This window comes from Peromyscus maniculatus, chromosome 5 (genome assembly GCF_049852395.1).
Source record: "Peromyscus maniculatus bairdii isolate BWxNUB_F1_BW_parent chromosome 5, HU_Pman_BW_mat_3.1, whole genome shotgun sequence".
In the NCBI taxonomy this organism is placed as follows: domain Eukaryota; kingdom Metazoa; phylum Chordata; class Mammalia; order Rodentia; family Cricetidae; genus Peromyscus; species Peromyscus maniculatus.
In genome coordinates, this window is record NC_134856.1 from 30,689,858 (window position 1) to 30,696,442 (window position 6,585).

Sequence of the window (6,585 nt, forward strand, 5' to 3'; positions counted from 1 at the left end):
TTAGGTCTAAGAAGGACTTCCCCATAGGACACCATTAGCCCAAGAATTAAAGACAACAATTGACAAGAGGAATTTCATGAAACTAAAATGCTTCTGCACAGCTAAAGAAAAAATCAACAGGGTGAAGAGTAAGCCCACAGAACGGGAGAGAACTTTTGTCAGCTGTATATCTCACAGAGGATTAATATACAAAATACATGAAGAACTCAAAAAAAGTCAATGAAGCAAATGACCCATTCCAAAAATGGGTCTTTTTTTTTTTTAACAGTGTGTTCTTGGAAGAAGGAAAAGAAATAGCTAAGAAACATCTCAAAAGGTATCCATTACTCCTAGCAGTTAGGGAAACTCAAAACAAAACAACCGGGATTTCATCTTACTACAGCCAGAAAGGCAAAGATCAACAAAACGACTGACAACAGATACTGCAGGGGATGTGATGAAAAGGGAGCCCCATCCACTGTTGGTGGGAATTGCAAACTGGTGCAGCCACTGTTGAGATTAGTGTGGAAAAGTCTTAAAAGTCTAAAAATAAACCTGCCATATGGATCCACCTTTACTGCTCCTTGGCAAATGCCTAAGGGACTTGATATCATACTCAATAGATACCTGTTTGGACATGTTAACTGCTATTCTATTCACAATTGTGGTGATATATTGTGTCCCCCAATATATTGTGGACCCTAATAAATTTATCTGGGGTCAGAGAACAGAACAGCTACTAGACAGACATAGAGGCCAGAAAATGGTGGCACACACACCTTTAATCCTAGCCTTCTGGAGGCAGAGATCTATCCGGATCTCTGTGAGTTTAAAGCCACACTGGAAACAGCCAGGCATGGTGACTCACACCTTTAATCCCAGGAAGTGAGGGCAGAAAGCAGAAAGGTACATAATGTGTGAAAACCAGGACTTAGGCCTGGTTAAGCTTTTAGGCTTTTGAACAGCAGTTCAGCTGAGATCCATTTGGATGAGGATACAGAGGCTTCTAGTCTGAGGAAACAAGATCAACTGAGGAAATGGCAAGATGAGGTGGCTGTGGCTTGTTCTGCTTCTCTGGTCTTCCAGTGTTCACCCCAATACCTGGCTTCAGGTTTGATTTTTTTAATAAGACCTTCTAACATTCGTGCTAAACACAATAGGTAGAAAATGAAAACAACCTAATTGTTCTAAAGTTGATGAATTGTTAATGAAAATATGGTACATACATATTATATAGTACAATTTTGTGGTTTAAAAATGAAATCATGAATATTAAGGTAAATGAATGGGACTAGAAAAGATCATATTGAGTGAGATAACCCAGACTCAGAAAAACTAATATTAAGACTTATCGGAGGCTCCTAGCTTCAAATCTTCAGATGTGAAACCAGGAAGGTAAAATGGGACCATTGCCAGCATAGGGGGTGTTGGGAAACAATAAAGAGGGGAATAGCAGAGTAAAGTAATCTGATCAGAAAAATGGGAAATGGGAAAAGAGACTACTTCTTAGGGAGTGGGAGAGAAGGAAATACAGAAGAAGGTAGGGACTGGGTAAAGGGAAAGGCAGGATTCAAGTGATCTTATAGGCCAAATAGGAAAAGTGAGGCCTTCTAAGAGAGAGGGAAGGAAATAAATACAGAAGAAACGAGAGGAGGGTAAAGGAGAATAGCAGAACCCAAGTGACCTGATAGGTGGAATGGGGATGGGATGGACTGCTTAGGGAAGGGGAGGGAGGTACAGGAGATGGAGGGAAGTGGGTAAAATAACAATATGGATGGCCTAAAAGGCTATTTTAACTAATCAGGCTATTAACTACCTAAACATTTCCAATATTAATGTAATGAAGTATCTAAATATACATATACAGTTTCAATGAACTTTTCTCATCTGGGCTGATGATGCTTCCCCCAAGAGCCAGAGATCATCTGTTGCCCCAATACCAGACATGAGAAGTCTTTTGACTTGTTGGCCAGGACTGTCCAAGAGACTCCCCAAACATACAGCCTATTGCTGTTGCTATTGGTTACCTGCCAGAAGTGAAAGGGAAGTCCATATTGCTGAAGACACCATGAGCTTCATAAACAGGGCCCAGAGACCCCTAAGCTGGAACTGATCTGATCTGAATGCCTCCTACCTAAGGATTGGTTTCTGATGGAAGGAGGCAACCAAAAGTCCTACCCAGCTATGATACCTATGAACCATAGTGACCAGCACGGTATATAATCCTAAGGTATGTGAGCAAAAGAGGCACACATACCTTGTCATTAACCAAAAACTTAGTTAACTACTCAGTGCTGGTAATATCATGGTTGTTAAAGAAGAAACTACAACCATTAGTTTACTAAACTAACATTTAACCAGATAGCATCTATAAACATTTGTCCTTACACTCACAGATAAGTGCAGTCCTCACCCTTCATCAAGGAAAACCTGTCTTGTAACAGATAGAGACCACTACAGAAAACCACAACCAATCAAAATTCAGAGTTGTGGAGTCCAGTCCCAATGGCTACATCGACAAAACACGCCTGCACCTGAGGCTCAGGGAACCTTTCAGAAGAACGGGCAGAAAGACTATTAGAGCCAGAGCACCAGGGTTTTGCTGTGAGATTATGTCTCCCAGTAATGTCAGAAGCTATACCTGTAAAGCTTCACCAACACAACTGCTCAAAGGTGAAATGAACAAGGATGATACCAATGGACATGATTCATTTGAAGTTGACTTTAGAGCTTAGAGGGAAAGGATATAGTTTCAGTCTTCTTTATGGGGATATTCAGTTTTCCCCGCATCATTTGTTGAAAATACCCTTTTCTCCGATGGCTATTTTTGGCCTTAGATGGCTGTAGTTGTAAGCGTTTGTGTTTGGGTTTTCTATTGATTTGTATGTCTTTTTGTGCAGTACCATGTTCTTATTTCTGTGGTTCTACAGTATAACCTGAAATGAGGGTGATAATATCTCCAGCAGTTTTTTATTTTATTTTATTTTATTTTATTTTATTGGTTTTTTTCATTGGCGGTAAATGAATAGAACTGGAAAAAGAAGATATATATAGAGAGAGTGATGTGACCAAGGCCCAGGGGAACAAATAATGCATGTTCTTTCTTATATATGCATCTTAGTTTCAAATCTTTAGATAGTTTTCTTTTTTTTTTTTTTAACCTTACAGTAATTGTAGAAAACAGCAAGCTAGAATATGGCTGGGGTAGGAAATCTCAAGGGAGGGAGGCTAGTAGAATATAGGTGATGTGAAAATAGAGAAGAAGAATAGGTGTAGACAAAATTCTAAACGGTCTTATTAAATAAGAAACACAGAGCCAAACACAGAGTTAAAAGCCCAAGAGATCTGAGCACTAGTGAAGCCAAGACTCCCTTTAGCTTGCCACTTGCTGCTGTCCTTCCCCTGAGAGAGAGACCTTCTTCCTGTGTGTCTTGTGTTTTATTGCTTTCCTGTTCTGCCTTCTCATTGGCTCTAAACTCAGCCACATGACTTCCTCATCACTGCCTGTCTATACAGATTTTCTGGACTCTATGGTTGCTACTGGGATTAAAAACTCAAGGGTCACCACGCTTGGCTGTGTCCTTGACCACACAGAGACTCTGCCTGCCATGTGATTGGATTAAGGGCGTGGGCTACCACCACCTGACTTCTGTTTCTGGCTTGCTAATGACCTCTGATCTCCAAGCAAACTTTATTTATTAGCATACAAATAAAATCACATTCCAGCTCAATTAAAATATCACCATAGACAGGAAAGTTTAGAAAAAGATACAGAGGGAGGATGAGGAAGACAAGACAGTGGAGAAAGAACATACACTATAAAAATGATGGATCTATGAAAGAGCCATATGAAACCCACTATTTGGCAAGTCAATTGAAAATAATTAATAAAAAGTAAAGAGTTAGAAAGGATATATCCTGCCTGGTTAAATAATGCTACTTCCAGAAGCTATCGTTTGTCAAATAAAAATCCTTGTGCCAAGTGTGATATACTTCCTTATGAGTTGATGGCAATAGACAAGGCCTCAGTGACCCTCAAAATAATACTATCTCTTGCCAGTCTTCCTAGTTGTTCACCAAAACAGTATGATAAGACCCTGTTGGTTAAAAGACTATACACCTTGACTACAGGTTATAGAGAAATCAAGACAGAATTGAGCTGGAATCTTCCTATATGATGGCTGGCTTTCACAGTGCCAGAAAGTATCTATACGGGATACTAGATGAGATATAATAAGAATGGTTTTACTTATCAGTGAATTCTGTGAATGACAATGTCATCTTTCTAGGCAAGGTGTGCTCACTGGTACAACAGTGGTATAATGGTTATGGCTGTAGCCAGCCACCCTCAGATTGAATTAAAGCCTGTTCCACAGGAGGGAATGCATGGTGTGTTACTGTGGTACTGTTAACCTAGTCAAAATCACATGGCTTGGGAGTCATGAGCCCCAGAGAGATGCTCATACTGTTGTTTGACTAAATTGACATGGCATCAAACCACATTCTAAATGTTTGTTTGTACTCATAGATAAATGCTTTTCTCACCCTTGATCAGAGAAGCTTCTCTTTCCAGTGTATGGCTGTGAATTTAGACTCATGGCTGCTCATGATACTGAGAATAAGTGATGGTTGAATGCTCAGTCTCAAAATGACAAGTTTATACCATTTCCTCTTATGTTAGTGGGATTTGTGGGAGAAAAAGCAGAAAGAATGTAAAAATCAGAAGATTTGGAGAAGGGTTTTAAAGTTTTAACTTCAGGGCATTCAATTACATTTTCAGAGCACTGAACAGCTATTGCAAACACAATCTCACAGCAGCAGTGGTTTTCTGTACTAGACTTGCACAAGAGTCTAAGCCTGTCACTAGCCAGTTGTGGCTCCAGCAGGAACTCAGGGAGCCCTACTTCATGCTGGACTATTGGCTACTGATAGATTATGGGGAAAGGAGAGCTGTTGCCTTCAGCTGTGTACCCAACAGCAATTCACCAAGCTCTATTGGATAGTTCCAACCTTGTGGGCACATACATAGAAGATTCACATTAAAAATCAATGGGTCACAAATCAAAACAAAAAGAGATGAATGTGGGAAAGGGACATGGACGACATGTGCTGGGAGTGTTGGGGTATAAACAGAATGCTCTTTGAACTATGTAAAGGCATGCATGGAATTACCAAAGAACAAATTTGATCATTACAAAAATGAAAAATTATTCAAATATAAAGAATTTTTCCCAGGCACTCTAATACTATTGATTACACTAGGCTACTTCAAGCCATTAAATCTATATACTTTTTACAAAGAAGACATCATATTCTATAGGGTCTAAGAGAAGTAATATGGTATATAGGTCAAATTACAGGATAGTTATTATTCCTTTCTAACAAGTAGTTATTGTCTGTTTCTTTTATGGGGATAATGTGTCAAAATAGAACTGAGTCTACATTAGGTATTTGAATTGTCATTATTTTCTGTTTAAAAATCTGCCTTGTCTTGACAGCTCTTCCAGGATGAAATACAAACTTCTTACCATTGACATGATTTTCAATAGTCTAACACAAACTTGGTTTTCTTGTTTCTTCCTCTCTATCTGACTTCTGTTCAAGTGACCTGCATAGTGTCATTCTTGAAGCTTGTCATGTCCACCACACATGTTCCATCATCTGAAAAACTCTTCCAAAGGTTGTGCTGACAACCATCTTTTCAGCTATGTCATCAGATATTTCATACATTGATTCACCTATCCATCCATTTATCCACCCATTACCTGCCCAAACTCTGTGGTGATGAAGATGCAGTAAAATTTTGCCATTGTTAAAGCTAAGAAGCCTTACAGACTCTCAACACTGGGGCTGGCCACATTTCTGCATTGTCCTCACAGTATCTTATATATAACTTTTTTTATTCTTGTCATATTGAATAGCAATTTATCTAAGATACTTCCCTTGTCCCCCATGTACAAGGAGATACCCAGAATAAGGAATGAGTCATGTGTCCCCTTGTCCTTAGTATACTTATCAGCTCTTGGCACATAATACATATCTATGGTTATACAGCTTGGTGTTCTTGTGGCCCTCCCAACAGTGGGAGTGGTGGTGTCTCTGACTCCTTTGCCTGTGCTTGGTCCCCCTTTCCTACTACTTTGCTGCCTCATCCAGCCTTGATATGAGGGTTTGTACCTAGTCTTACTGTGTTTGCTAGGCTATGTTCTGTGGATATCCCTGGGAGGCCTGCTCCTTTTTTTTTTTTTAAGGGAAACAGGGGAAGAGTATTCTGGGGGACAGGGAGGTGGGGGAAGGGACTGGGAAAGGTGGGGAGAAAGGAAACTGTTGTCAGGATGTAATGTATGAGAGAAGAATAAAAGAAAGAAAGAAAGAAAGAAAGAAAGAAAGAAAGAAAGAAAGAAAGAAAGAAAGAAAGAAAGAAAGAACTCAATGAATGTGTAATGAATTTTGAATGAAAAATGCATAACATAAATTTAAATACAGTTTCAGTAAATTTTTAAATAAATTATACTTAGATAATATACATTTCAATTAAATTTATAGTGATTTTAAGCTATCTTAAATAAATGTATATATTTTTAAAAAGAAACAATTGCTTTGAGT